The following is a 16,485-nucleotide window of genomic DNA, read 5'->3' as shown; positions in this document are numbered from 1 at the left end:
TTTCAGGGGGGGATTTTTGAAAAAAATGTACATAAATATCATTCTCTTCATTTTTGGATTAGGTAATTTTGAGGGTAATTTATTTTTTGTTCCTGATATTTTGGAGGGAGTTCAAATCCAATTTTTGACAATTCAATTTTGTTTTTTTTTGGTAGAACTCAAATTATATACTTGAAATTTTCACCAAATGTTTATATACTCATTTTCTATGTGCGATAAAGTTTTAAAAAGATTTTGACTATTTTTGAGCTATTTATAGGCATAAGAAATTTTCAATTTTCTTCGACTATTTCTTTAAATTTCGATTAAAAATTATTCGTTGGTTATCAGTAATAACTAATAAGTACTTTCTAAAAAATTGAATACGAAGCACCTCACAACTTTTTAATTTCTAGATAAAATTTTGGTCACAATGTTTTTTATAAGCATTTAAAGTTAAAATTTTAAAATAATTAATTATGAATAATCAATTTTGAAAATGTAATAAAAAGATCCTACATAAGTTATTCATATATCTGTAAAAATGTATTAAGATTCCATTAGCATAATTTTTTTTTTTTTATATGCTTCTGAAGTTATAAATGTGACAAATTTCACCAGTCACAAAAACTTGCAAAATATTTTGTAGTTAGAAATGCATAAAAACTTCTTTTTATAATTATTATCTATGTTTTGAAAATGTATACAATACATGATTCCTCATTAGTTCATTTTGAAGCCATTAAATCTAAAAAATATAAATATACAATTATTTTTTATTGTTATTATAATAAGTTCAATAAGTTAAAATTTGTTCAAAATTACATACTTATTTAAACAATTAATTTAATATTTAATTATTTTGGTGTAATTAAACTGATAATAAAAATGTAATGTACAGTATATTATTCAAATTTTACTTTATCCGCTATGGTATTTTTTATTTATTAATTTTAAGATGATATCTTATTATACTATGAATTTATTTTTACTGTTTTACGCTATTTATAGAAAGATATTAAATTACATTTTGTATTATATAAGTTAATATAATATTAGAATTAAATAAAAATTACCAAATTTAATTTTAGTAAAATAAAATAAAACTTATCTTGGTCTTTAAATAATATTTAAGTAATGACTTATCTTATTATCTTATTATTTTCTTTATTCTCTACCAAATAATTGGTTAAGTTGAAACTTGTTTACCTTTCCTATTTCTTTAACAAGTTTATACCAGTTGTGGAGATGATAAATAGCAGTATTAAATTTTTCATTGAATATGTCAGATTAGCAGCAGACTGATGTAAATTGAGACCATTTTTTGAAGTCATCAAGTTGTATTCATCACTTGTTACTTCTGCAATTTTTATTTGAATCTGTAATACATCACATTTATGACATTTATAAACAAATTGGTATTTTAAAACAAATTTTAGTTTGTGAAACCCTCTTTTATAAATTACTTTACAAGTCCATCAATAGTTAGTTTACACATTTTTTATAAATTTAATTATTGGGTAAATATTTCTTACCATTTAAATTCTTTGTGTAATGATTTTCATACGATGAGAATTAATTTATATTTTTAACAATAACTTTAGATAAACTATCATCCAAGATTGTGTTTTTGAGTGATTATTTACCTTTTATCCATATTTACAATTTTAGAAATATTAAGAGCTACATTTTTAGCAACAGACCTGATGAAAAAAGTAATTTAATGTTTTAAAGTTCTATATTTATTACTATCAAACTTTCTAGAAAGAGAAAATTTTTTCTTTGTTGAGATTATTAAGCCAGATAAAAAAGACAGTCTTCTATCATGGGGATCTAAACCCCAATTCTCTCTAATAATTTTATTTCTTACATCATTTGTTAAAATATTTGACAGATTTTTAAACATTTTTACAGTGGCTGAATTTGTCTTCCAGCTATAGACATACCATAAGAGCTAACAAATAGTAATCCTTTATGTAAATTTAATTTTCTCTCTTTTCTTACAAATCTAGACCATTTTTTTTCATTTGATGTTCAAATTCATCTTCAATATCCATATCTAATAAATAAATTTAAAAAAGGATATATATTATTTATTTTAAAATGTTCTATTTAAATTAATTTTTCTTACTTTCTGATCCAGATAAAAATGTTTTGTTATTTTCCTCATCAAATACTAAAAGTTTCCTGTAATCAACGACTAATGACTATACTTGGTTCATAAACTTCATCGGACTCAACAAAGACTTCAATTTATTTGTTCTGAATTATTGTTTGTAATTTACTCTTCTAAATCTATTTAAAAAAAAGTATTACATTACCTATTCATGTACAACTTGAATAACTTGTGATACTTAGAATTTTTTTCACTTTGATTGAAATTAGCTGATTTAATACTATTATTAATGGGTACATTATTATCAATATTATAATACTCAATGTCTTAAAAATTATTTTCTAGCAATTTTTAAAATTCAAGTTCAAGATATTCGTAAAGTCTTAAATTGAAGATATTTTCCACCGAAGGATTGCTTAGAGGTGGTACTTTATTACCACTATAATTCAGTTGTATAACTACAAAGCCAAATATTCAATGGCCCCTCTTAATCTAGGCATTATATAGGGAGGTTTGAGGAGTGAGAGGGTACATTCATGTTACTAAAATTATTTTATACATTTTTTACAAATATTATTGTATGTTTTATTAATTTAAAATTGTATAGTTATTAAAAACAAATTAATAGTTTAATAGTTTATTAGAAAATATTAAGAGAATGTAGCAAATTATGTATAAGCAACCATCATACATGGAGCTATGCAGTAGCTGGCATGAAGATGATTCTATCATTTTATGACGCCCTGTTGATGTACCTCTCACAACCAAATTCTTTAGATTAATGTACCTATCTGGTTAAAATATTTACTGTGTAGTTTCTTGTACCTAACAAGGTGCAATATTCCTGAATAAAATGTATTTTATAATATATGAAAATATAAATTATTACTTATAATATGATTGATATATATTGATGAGTATAAATAGGACATATCAGGCCTACTTATAGTTGTATATAAGTACTATTGTACTTTATTTATCCCCAATGTAATAAACTGGAATTTTTTGTCTACATCGCGGAATCTTAATACATTGTTAAAAGGAAAGGGGTCACCAACTAATTTCTATGGAGGTCCGTTTTGAAACTTACTATTCTGGCCGCGGTCCCTATTAGTTTTAATAATTTACACACGTTAATAAATACATTTTTTTTTTTTTAAATTAGTATTTATATTGATTTATTTATGCATTTGTTCAATACAGATTAATTTTATTTTTTTGTAGTAGTATAAATTGTATATGACACTTATAATTTTTATTTATTTATATAATAACTATTTTAAAATCTACTCCGCGAATAAAGGTCAATAAAAAGTTTTTGCGATCTGGATGTGGACCACGGTCCGCCAGTTGGTGACCCCTGTTATAGGATATCCGAAACACATAGCAAGAAAAACATAGTATTAATTTGGGCTCCTTAAGCGAACAAACTCAGGTGCACCCACTCTTCCTGAACCCTCTTAGTTATGCTACTGCTCTAATTATAAGAAACTAATAGCAAATCTTTAATTTAAAAAATGTCTTTGGTTTAATTTGGTTGAGTTAGTTGAGTTTCTTAAAATATAAATACAATAACTATTTCTATAAGGATATAATAATACCATTTCAGTACAATTATGATTCATAACATGATAATAATTTAAAATAAATAACTAAAATATCATATTTACTAGCAACATTTAAATAGTAGTTGTGCGCACATTTTCAAATGTACTTTTTGGTTAATGAAATTCAGTTTGATAACCTATTTCAGTAATTAACAGTGAGTTTTCATTAAGTACTTAAAAATTAAAAATTATTTACCATTCAAAAATATTTATATTCATTTTTATTAAATTTATGAAATATATATTATTATTAATGTATAAAAAAATACTTACTTGACTATTTGAAGGTTCAGAATTTGGTTTTTATATTATTGTAATTTGATACTAAGTTCAGAAGTTTTTTTGCTTTAGTCATCATTTTTGTCCAAAACATATTACATAAGGATAAAGTACCAATGTTAAAACAGTAAAACTTTGTTAGTAGGTTCAAATTAAAAATTTTGTATTAATGGCCATAATATTAACTTTTTAATTTTTATAGGAATTCTTTTGTCATATGATACAACATTAAATTGCTTCGATGCAAAACATTAAACATATTTTATTTATCAATTAATGGATCAATAAATGGATTAATAAACGCTTCATCGCAGAACAACCAGAAGGTTCACTTTTCTACTTTTCTACTATTACATTTTACATTGGTCCTTCTTATAAGGGAAGATTTGCTATTTTGCTTATAATATTGGTCTACCAATCAGTATCACAGAATACGACAATATAGCCGGTATAAAGATAATATATAATAAATACAATGCAACAATCAAAACAACTTATTGATACAATAAATATCGTACATAATATTGTATTGTATAATAATTTAAATAATTCTAGTAAAAATAAAAATGTCGTAGTAAAACTTCATTAATAAAATATAATAATATTGTAGTTGCGGAAAGAACCGTGAAAACTGAAAATAGTGAAAATGTTTCACACCAGCATACAGCGCTCTCTAGGTGATAAATTTAATTTCCGATTATAGAGAAGTAATATGAGAATATAAGATAGTAACACAATAATAATATGTATTGTATAGTTTATAATATTTTTATTTATGCTGTATAGTGTATAGGAATAGGTATGCGATAAATAAATTGGAAATAGCCAGGTTTACGGTTCTTGCTCAAGTAGGTATTTTTATTTATTAATCAATTATTTTTTATATTAATAATATTAATTGTTATATTATAAGTTATACATTTGAAATTTAAATTTAAGAAGTGATCAATTTTGGTATTTTTTCTATCGTTTTATTTAATTGTTTAGCTTCAAAATTTTTTTGAATAACTGTATTGACACATTCTCGTCGTTATATACATAACAAATATATCTGTGAGTATTTCATTTTTGTGATCATTACAATTTCATGTTAGAAATTAAATCAATCTTCAAACAGTTCAAACACTGTTGGAAAATCCACATATACTTCTCAAAACACAATTTAAATGATTTTATAATTAAGAAAAGACGATGAATATTGAATATTCAATATGGTGAGTGAGATAATCTTGTTTAAAAATAGTATTATCAAAAGTAGGCGTGAGATAGTTGTACCAAACGATAATCCGACTACTCAAAAATACTACTATAATACCGCAGAATAGAGATAACTGTTATCAACGCAACTAACGAGTATTGTATCAAAAAAATCTACATGCTTTTTCTAATTTTTTTAACGTATTAATCCAAAAAATGGTCATTTATAACTCAAGCCGTTCGTACCAAGCATCAGAGAATTATTTATTTTGTTGTTCTTATCATAATCGTAATTGGTTTTATCGCTAATAGTAAAATGGTAATATAAAGTTTCATTACATGGATTTCAAAATTTACTCATCTAGTCAATTATAATATATATTACTTTATCCTTTTCAAAAAATTATTTTTTATTTGGTAGGCCGAAAAAAAAGTGTTTTGTTAAAAGTTGTGAACGATCTAACAATATGTTCATGATTCCAATGAAAAACAAGCATTTCTTTAGTTGGAAAAGAGTGCAAGCATTACGTTGAATGAACTAAGATGAGTGCTATACAAATACATCTATGTAGTTTTCAATTGAATGAAGATGATATAGTTCAAAAATCTAACCTAAACTCGGAAATAGTTTTTTTCGGTGTTGTACGTATTTAATACATTACTATGGTTTATAAGTTTATAACAATTAATTAAAATATATATTTTCTTATCTTTATTTCATTGATGTGCTTTTTTATTTATTATTTCAGTTTCCATATGGTCTAGAAAGTAGATTATTTTGATATAAGTTTACCAGCCACTCCATTATGTCACGATGTATTTATAAGTCGGTTGTTGATGTATACTGATTCATCTGCGTTTAACATTCCATTGAGGTTGGCAATTTGGCTATAACTGTAACTCTGTAAGTATTTAAGAGAGTGACCATACCAAAATCAGATTTTAATTATAAGATTTATACTATTAAGTAAAAAATATAGATTAAAAGCTGTGGGTGCATGGGCGATCAAATGGTTTGCCTCAGGACTGAAAATTGTTCAACATACCACTGGCAGGAAATATAGTGTTTCCGTCTGTTTCCTATTATTTAACTTACTCAAATAATTAATTATATAATTGTTAATAGTTTTATGTTGTACCAGACTAATGCAGAAATGCCATACCAATTAACCAAACCCTGACAATATTATGACTGAAACATTTGAGATGTATTGGAAATGTTAAATATTGCTATCTAACCAATTTCAACTTCTACCTTTTAAAAATTACAACAATTTAAAGTCAACATCGATTATTTTTGGGTAAATTTTATATTATGTTTTTAAAATTATTTATTTATTATATATTATTTAAAATTCAATAAGTTTAAAATTGTCTTGGTACATATTCATTAAATAAAACCTAAAATGTGTTAGAAAAAGGGCAGAATTATAAATTATTTTGTTAAATACAAAGAAATGCCTTAAGCAAAAATGGGACATATTGTATTATTTAATAATTATAACTTACAAGTACCTAAAAGGCAAGTATTAATTCATTATTATATTTTTCCTTTTAATTGTACTATAGAAAATTATTACATGACCTTAATCATTAAAATTGATTCACATTTTATATAGCTAAGGTATATTATATATAAATGATTATTTGTACTTATTGGCTTTACTTTAAAAATAATTTTTTTTTTATTTATTTGCCTAAATGAATATTTTTTTATATTACTTAATTTAGGAGCTCAATTTTTTCTTATAAACTATAAAAATACTAAATATGTAAGAATTTCATTTATTTTTATTTATACCAAGTTCCTTTTATTTGTTTATGATTCAGAATAATTATATTGAATATATTTAAAATTTTAAAAATAAATACAGTGGATTCCACTTAATATGGACACATTGGGACCAAACTTATTTGCCCACATTTAGCAGTTGGCTGTATAAACTGAAATTACATACGTTAGCAATAAAATTAAAAAAAAGTGTTAAATTAATAGACAATAAAAATATAAAATAATAATGAATTAACAAATACTAAATAAAATATTATTTGGATGTAGAAGGTGTACAATATGTTGTAATAGCTCATTGTCTAAGCTGTTTAGTGTGAATCTAGTTGACAAAATTTGCACATGCTTCAAGTTTATCAGGCAGACTATTTTCTTTACCCTCTTGTGTGAAAAACTTCTATAACAATTCAATGTATGTTATAGTTTCTCTAGCTGTAACTAATGGATCTTCTTCATTTGAATCCAATTTCTTTCTTTTAGGAACATTTTGTACTACAAGTTCACTAATGTCTTCATTATCTTCATAGTAAGTAGGATTTTCATCAATATTTTTGGAGTCGATATGGTTTTGAACAAGTAAAAATTGTTCATTCAATTTTGAAGTTTACTCAGGCTGGTGGACCAACAAAAATATAAAATCCACAATGAGCAAAATTTTCATCAGCTTTTAGATACAAATTGTATAGTTTGCAATATGTTTATTTTCCTCTTATTTTGTTAGCAGTTGTAGATGAATCAAATATGTTTTCCTCAATCTTTTCAAGAATAAAATTAACCAGCTTCATTCTATACCTCACATTGAGGTTTTTGATGATACCCATATGGCCACATCTAAAGATTGGTCAGATTGGATAAGGGTAATGATTTTTATTACTTTTGACAAATACAATCTCACAGATATGACAAAACCCATATATATTAGTCGTTTTTAAATACATACACAATATATTCTAACGTTATAATTAGGGCTAGGATTTTAATGTGCTTAAAAGTCACAAAAAATGACTTCTCAAAAAACTCAAAAATGCATTAAAAATATGTCTTCTAAATTTATTTAAAATAGCTTAAAATTTAAAAAAATTTCATTACATGTATATAAATATTTTATTTTACTTCATATATTAATAATATAATAACAAATAAATAATTATTTTTTATTGTTACACTGAGTCACGAGAGCGTGCTTCACATTTTCAAATAGAAATGCCCTCCTGTTGTCCGCCAATAAGCTTTAATAGATAAAAAAGCTCCTTTTCATACATATATGTTAGCATATAAATATTTTATATTATAAACAGGGCTCGGAAGTTATAGCACTAAAAAAATTAATTTTTAGAGCTTAAATATGCAAAAACATTAATATCAGTGCTATAAATAGCACTAAAAATTGGAAAATATGCAAAATAACATTTTCAACATATTTTTTTAAAACATGATATTTAAGATATATTTAATTTTATAGATTTTTAATGTTTTTCATAGAATATGATGGTAGGCATCGACAGGTTAAGGTTAGGTTATTGTTATCGGAGACGAATGGAATTGTCTGATTTAATCGACGATAACAACGGTCTAAGGCCGTTTATTTCGGGTGCTTACCATTTTAAAATAAAAAAATTTTTTTCGTTCACATATTCGTAGGCGGCTGTTTGGTAGGTTAATTAAATTTAGTTTTTAAAAATATGCCCATAAACAGCATTTATAACTCCAAATTATCAATATAGCTCCTATATATGTATTTATGTGAAAATATACCCAAAAATAGCACTAAAAACCTTAAATTAGCAAAATAGCAGTAAAAACCGAAAAAATATGCAAAAAATACCAAAATAAAATTTTGTGTATGACATCAGAGAAGTGTGAAACATATTTGCATCTTACTTTGGATGTTCTAGGACGAACCAAGAAAAATATGCATTTGCTAGAACTTCCGAGCCCTGATTATAAATCTATAGTCTATAATCTTTAATTTTAAATTCAAAAACACCAAAAATGACTTAAAAACCCCTAAATACCCTAAAATATTAGAAAAATGACCTTAAATTTAAAAAATGCAAAATAAAATTTCTTATTCCAATTTAAAAATACCTAAAGCATATTTGTAACAAAACGAGCATCGTACAGAAAGCTTCAGAAAAAAATGCAAAGTGCATCGAAATCCCAGCCCTAGCTATAATAAATAAATATTGCACCCATAAATTGAACTGAATGCCCATATTATGCAGTTTTTTTTAACCTTGTTAGTATACATTGAAATTGTGACCAGATCATTTTTCCCATATTAACCTGTGCCTTCATTAAACGGAATTCATTGTATTAAATCAATCAATAAATAATAAATTATATAATTTGATTACAAATAATAATATTTTGAAATTTTTGATGACTGAAGACTTTGTATAACATAAAACACATGTAAATATTCCAAATACAAAACAATACTATTGTGAAATTTATTATTTTATATTAATTTTTAAAATTTGGTTTTAGATATTCATTTGGCAATTACCAAAATAGTTATCATTTATGATTCTAATCATTTAAAATCCTCACAATAATGCACACGCTATTTCAAGTGTTCATTGTATTAGTCAAGTAAATAAGGTAATAACTTGTTTTGTAAATAATATATAGCTTTATAAAACTTAAATATTTTGATGACATAGACAAACTTAATTATTATTTTTAGTTTGTGATATATTGTTTTATGACAAGGATTTTGGTTGAACAATGAATTACCTATGTGGTCAAGAGAAATATGATGTCAATTAAATTAAATGTTGGACCTGGTAAGCGATGAAAACTCACTAATTTTAATTGACAAATATGGGATTATATATAATCATTTGTTTCTAAATAACTATTAAAATAAGGTTATTTATTCTAATGACAAAGCAGTTGGAGAACTATGAGACTTCTAAAATTGGTTGGTACCTATTGAAAAAAAAAAATTAATTGGTCATATCAGTATTTGGCATCCATCAAAGTGAAATCTCTATTTCTAGTTTAAATATTAAAGGATATTATGAAGAAATGAATAGTCACACATAGGACAAAAATTGGTGCAAGGCTTAAAATAGCAGTTCCCAAACCATGAGTTTCAAATATTTAATTTGGGAATTGCAAGATTGATATTGTATACACTATACTGTCTATACTACTATACTGCCTTGTTCAGCAAATGTGCAGTAAAAACCAATATATATATTAGTTTTGAGAAAAATGCAGTTTTGTATTTTTCATTTTATTATACCTTTATAATTATTTTTTAGTCTATTTGATTTAGTAAAGTTACTTTTATGTTATTATACTTAGCAATATAAGCTATTAAGAATGTTAGGTAATGATGCCATATCTATAAACATATAGTGTAAGATGTGGTGTTCTTACTTAGTACTTCTAATTTTTTTTGTTACCTACGGCGTTTTCTAAGAAAAATAATTGAGTTTATAGCTTATTCAATGTAATTTCAGAGGAATTTTTTCTACAAATATTTTGTAAAACTTTTAAACCAATTAGATGTCGTATCGAACACATTTTTTAATTTTTTTCGAGTTATTACACTTTAGCTTATCAGGGCAGTATAGTACTCTTACTAATAAAAATACAATTTCATTTATTTAAGGAAGGCGTAATTAAATTTTCCATTTTTGGGGATAAGTTAAAAAAGTTTGGGAACCACTGACCTCCAAGGATAGTTTTTAATTTGATAAATTATGAATATTATATATAATTTTTTTTAAATAAGAATATTTTTCAGTATTTCTTTAATATGTTATCAATAAAAACTCAGAAGTAATTTAATCAATGTTTGGCAAGTTCTTTATAAAAATGAATTCATTCCGGTTCTTAAAAAAAGATTTGTTCCTTGGTCGTTCCTTAAGAAAATTAACTAGTTTCTTTTTTAGTTTCAAATAAAATAAAAATTATTATTTAATCATCAACATTTTTTTCTTCGTGCATTTACACTTATGCTTTATTGTCTTTATACAAATACTGATTAAATGAAAAAATAAAAATATTCATATAATAACCAATTAACTAGCGTTGTAATTTGTTAATTTTTGAGTTTACTTTTATACATATACATACTTAGAAGTACATCTTTTTATACCTAACTTACTATTTAGTTATTTTAGTTAAAGCATATATAATAAATAATAATTATTGTAGTTTTTTTATTTTATTGATATTTTTTAAAAAACGATTTCAAAAAGTTCATAATTTAGTCTACCTTGTCTATATTGAAGTAACCATTAATGTCGATAATCGATGATCCAACAATCACTAATATTGGGAATACACAAACTAAGAAAAAATATATTTTAATTTTAATTATTTAAACTTCTGTATGAAATTTAAACTCGAAAAGAAAGAACAATTTCGTTCTTTTTCTATCAAAAGGATTTGTTTCCAGGAATCCGTTAATTCCAAACACTGAATCTAATCATTACTTAAAAAAAAATTTATTGACGCATTTATCAGTTATATGAATATTATTATATTTATTTTTTTTACATTCTTTTTTTTTTTTGGTACTCATTCATAATTAAATAGATGATTCACAATGCATTTGATTAATTCTTATGTCGCTAGATCTGATGATTAATAGTATTATTACTTTTATAAATATTATTTGTTAAATTATTTAAAATTTTAATCAACAGTAAAGACCATAGACTTATAATATTATAAGTCTATGGTAAAGACCTATACAAAACGTTAAAAAAAAAATTATTTGGATTATCAACAGGCTATACGTAGCACATTCGTTGAGTAAGTAGTGAGTAAAGAAGTTGGATCTGTTCGCCGAATTTGTATATACTATTTTTTTTTTTATTCTTGACTTGAAGAAACTGAAGAAGAATTGGATTTTCATAATGTGTCTATTGCGGGGTGTCAGCTGTAGATAAACATTCGAGAATGATGCAATGATGCATTATGACTATGAACCCGGAACCGACTGTAGAGAGAGAGAGAGAGAGAGAGAGAAATCGTATGTTCATATACAGTAAATAAAAAAGTTAGTTATTGGTGTTATCTTTATTAAAAAATACGAAATAATTTTATTCCATGAAACATTGATGTTCTCTTCCATATGTCAACAAACGTTATTTCTATCTCATAGTATCCCTAAATACTAAAATGTGTAAGTGCAATAGTCTGGTTGTTTGGAATGTGGTCGCAGGGTAATCTGTTCTTCATTTCCAATGTTTATGGACCACGATTGGCACATATATGAACGGCGGCAAATCTGAGGCGTCTGTCTTTGTTCTTCAAAATGTTTCACGTGGTTTGGAATAGTGTAAAACTTTTTTAAGGTTATTTAACGGATGAAAACACAACATGCAGGTTAAGATGCGTCGATTACTGAGGGTTCCACTGTTTCTCTCTTCTCCGAAATAATCAGTCACAGATTGGAAAACAATCCAAGTCTTTATTCTTCACTCGACTTGGGTGCTAATATGGTAAGTTTCACTAAAATCTGTTCAGGGCTGTATGTTATATTTTAATGAAATTACTGCATGATAATGTGTAATCTGATGATAATCAATATAATAGTTATTATCCTAGTAAATGTGTTTTAAAATATTGAGCTATCCCTTGAATGAATGTTATACGTATGAGTTTCTTTATTTAATCTTGTGACGCTTTATTGTTTTAATAGACCTATGTTTGTTGACATCCAACAACTTCAGAGGTGCAATGATTTCAAGCGTTTGGAGGGTTGTAAGAGGGACAAAGGTATTAAGTGTTACTGGATTGCTCAATAATTTTGTATTTTTTTTTATAAATAAGAAGATCTGTAAGGCCTGTACTGTGGTGTTTAATAGGTACAGGTCTTATTTTTTTTCCGGTTTATGAAAAAACAATTAACAGCATTTATAGCCTATAAGGTTGACGAAAGCTTCACTCTGGCTTTCTAGATAGCTCGACGGTACGGTGAGTTGTTCAATATAACTGTTATGTGCTTATGGCTATAAGTTATTATTCGCCCATCTACAGGAATGTATTATATTCCTTTGATTGCTGAACTGTGCCATATTAATAAGTGATAATATTAGTATTGTAAAATATTGTTGTTTAAGCACACCTTATAAGATTTTCATATCAGAAGTGATGACATAATTATTTGTATATTGCAATGAATTAAATTGATGAATTTGCTGCTAGATAGTATCTGATCTGATGATAATCAAAATAAAAGTTATTATCGTAATAAACGTTTTTTAAACTATTAATCCAACCTTTAAAAACATGTTATAAATATATGTTTTTTAATTTAATGTTGTGACGCTTTGCTGTTTTTTAATAGACCTATGTTTTATGACATCCAATTGCTTCTGAGTTGCAGCGATTTCAAGCGTTTGGAGGATTGTCTGATAGATGAAAGTACTAAATGTGGCTGGTTGCATGATAATTTTGTATTTTTTTGAAAATACGAAAATTTATAAGACATGTACTGTGATGTTTAATAAAGTCCATGTCTTACATTTTTCCGGTTTCTGAAAAAAAAATTCACAGCTCTTATGTCCTCCAAGGTTAATGAAATTTTCACTCTCTGGATTTATAGATACCTCATAGTCACGGTGAGTTTTTCAATATATCTATTCTGTTGCTTATGGCTTTTATAAGTGATTGTTTGGTCTTCTACAAGAATGTATTATTTTCCCTTGATTGCTGAACTGTGCCATGTTAAGAAGTAATGATATTAGTATTGTAAAATATTGTTGTTTAAACACACCCCATTAGAGTTTCATATCAGAATTGATGACAGTTTTTTTATATTGCAATGAATTAAGTTGATGTATTTGCTGCTAGATAGTATCTGATCTGATGATAACCAATATAAAAGTTAATATCCTATTAAATGTTTTTTAAACTATTATGCTTTCCTTAGTATAGATGTCATAAGTATTAGTTAATTTATTTAATCTTGTGATAATAAGTAATAATATTAGTATTGAAAAATATTGTAGTTTAAACACACCCCATTAGAGTTTCATATCAGAATTGATGACAGTTTTTTTATATTGCAATGAATTAAGTTGATGTATTTGCTGCTAGATAGTATCTGATCTGATGATAACCAATATAAAAGTTATTATTCTATTAAATGTGTATTAAACTATTAATCTATACCTTTAAAAAGATGTCATAAGTATATTTATTTAATCTCGCAATAATTAGTAATAATATTAGTATTGAAAAATATTGTTGTTTAAACACACCTCATTAGAGTTTTATATCAGAATTGATGACAGTTTTTTTATATTGCAATGAATTAAGTTGATGTATTTGCTGCTAGATAGTATCTGATCTGATGATAACCAATACAAAAGTTATTATTCTATTAAATATGTTTTAAACTATTAATCTATACCTTTAAAAAGATATCATAAGTATTAGTTTATTTATTTAATCTTGTGATAATAAGTAATAATCTTAGTATTGAAAAATATTGTTGTTTAAACACACCCCATTAGAGTTTCATATCAGAATTGATGACAGTTTTTTTATATTGCAATGAATTAAGTTGATGTATTTGCTGCTAGATAGTATCTGATCTGATGATAACCATTACAAAAGTTATTATTCTATTAAATGTGTTTTAAACTATTAATCTATACCTTTAAAAAGATGACATAAGTATAAGTTTATTTATTTAATCTCGCGATAATAAGTAATAATATTAGTATTGAAAAATATTGTTGTTTAAACACACCCCATTAGAGTTTCATATCAGAATTGATGACAGTTTTTTTATATTGCAATGAATTATGTTGATGTATTTGCTGCTAGATAGTATCTGATCTGATGATAACCAATATAAAAGTTATTATCCTATTAAATGTTTTTTAAACTATTATGCTTTCCTTAGTATAGATGTCATAAGTATTAGTTTATTTATTTAATCTTGTGATAATAAGTAATAATATTAGTATTGTAAAATATTGTTGTTTGAGCAAACTTCATTTGAGTTTTATATCAGAATTGATGACAGTTTTTATATATTGCAATGAATTAAGTTGATGTATTTGCTGCTAGATAGTATCTGATCTGATGATAACCAATACAAAAGTTATTATTCTATTAAATATGTTTTAAACTATTAATCTATACCTTTAAAAAGATATCATAAGTATTAGTTTATTTATTTAATCTTGTGATAATAAGTAATAATCTTAGTATTGAAAAATATTGTTGTTTAAACACACCCCATTAGAGTTTCATATCAGAATTGATGACAGTTTTTTTATATTGCAATGAATTAAGTTGATGTATTTGCTGCTAGATAGTATCTGATCTGATGATAACCATTACAAAAGTTATTATTCTATTAAATGTGTTTTAAACTATTAATCTATACCTTTAAAAAGATGTCATAAGTATAAGTTTATTTATTTAATCTCGCGATAATAAGTAATAATATTAGTATTGAAAAATATTGTTGTTTAAACACACCCCATTAGAGTTTCATATCAGAATTGATGACAGTTTTTTTATATTGCAATGAATTATGTTGATGTATTTGCTGCTAGATAGTATCTGATCTGATGATAACCAATATAAAAGTTATTATCCTATTAAATGTTTTTTAAACTATTATGCTTTCCTTAGTATAGATGTCATAAGTATTAGTTAATTTATTTAATCTTGTGATAATAAGTAATAATATTAGTATTGAAAAATATTGTTGTTTAAACACACCCCATTAGAGTTTCATATCAGAATTGATGACAGTTTTTTTATATTGCAATGAATTAAGTTGATGTATTTGCTGCTAGATAGTATCTGATCTGATGATAACCAATATAAAAGTTATTATTCTATTAAATGTGTTTTAAACTATTAAGCTTTCCTTAGTATGGATGTCATAAGTATTAGTTTATTTATTTAATCTTGTGATAATAAGTAATAATATTAGTATTGTAAAATATTGTTGTTTGAGCAAACTTCATTTGAGTTTTATATCAGAATTGATGACAGTTTTTATATATTGCAATGAATTAAGTTGATGTATTTGCTGCTAGATAGTATCTGATCTGATGATAACCAATATAAAAGTTATTATTCTATTAAATATGTTTTAAACTATTAATCTATACCTTTAAAAAGATGTCATAAGTATTAGTTTATTTATTTAATCTTGTGATAATAAGTAATAATATTAGTATTGAAAAATATTGTTGTTTAAACACACCCCATTAGAGTTTCATATCAGAATTGATGACAGTTTTTTTATATTGCAATGAATTAAGTTGATGTATTTGCTGCTAGATAGTATCTGATCTGATGATAACCAATATAAAAGTTATTATCCTATTAAATGTTTTTTAAACTATTATGCTTTCCTTAGTATAGATGTCATAAGTATTAGTTAATTTATTTAATCTTGTGATAATAAGTAATAATATTAGTATTGAAAAATATTGTTGTTTAAACACACCCCATTAGAGTTTCATATCAGAATTGATGACAGTTTTTTTATATTGCAATGAATTAAGTTGATGTAT

The 16,485-nt window shown here is 24.9% G+C and overlaps 2 long non-coding RNA genes across 3 annotated transcripts; one reads left to right on the top strand and one right to left on the bottom strand.

Moving 5' to 3' along the window:
* Window positions 1-654: 654 nt before the first annotated feature.
* On the bottom strand, window positions 655-4,379 carry LOC132917377 (uncharacterized). The gene is made up of 5 exons (XR_009660273.1): window positions 3,976-4,379; window positions 2,111-2,274; window positions 1,926-2,038; window positions 1,189-1,358; window positions 655-727 (listed from the first exon to the last, which is right to left on the bottom strand). It is a non-coding gene; the product is annotated as an uncharacterized LOC132917377 (long non-coding RNA).
* Window positions 4,380-5,210: 831 nt separating this feature from the next.
* LOC132917210 (uncharacterized) lies at window positions 5,211-10,089 on the top strand. 2 transcript variants are annotated; one of them, XR_009660262.1, is made up of 6 exons: window positions 5,211-5,497; window positions 5,600-5,820; window positions 5,928-6,082; window positions 6,321-6,479; window positions 9,458-9,571; window positions 9,657-10,089. It is a non-coding gene; the product is annotated as an uncharacterized LOC132917210 (long non-coding RNA). The 2 variants fall into 2 exon arrangements; XR_009660261.1 differs by having other exon boundaries at window positions 6,305-6,479; window positions 9,657-10,087.
* The last annotated feature ends 6,396 nt before the right edge of the window (window positions 10,090-16,485 follow it).

The sequence above is a fragment of the Rhopalosiphum padi genome, chromosome 1 (genome assembly GCF_020882245.1).
Source record: "Rhopalosiphum padi isolate XX-2018 chromosome 1, ASM2088224v1, whole genome shotgun sequence".
Lineage (NCBI taxonomy): Eukaryota > Metazoa > Arthropoda > Insecta > Hemiptera > Aphididae > Rhopalosiphum > Rhopalosiphum padi.
Note: the sequence above shows the minus strand (reverse complement) of the source record. Positions and strands in the feature narration are given on the sequence as shown.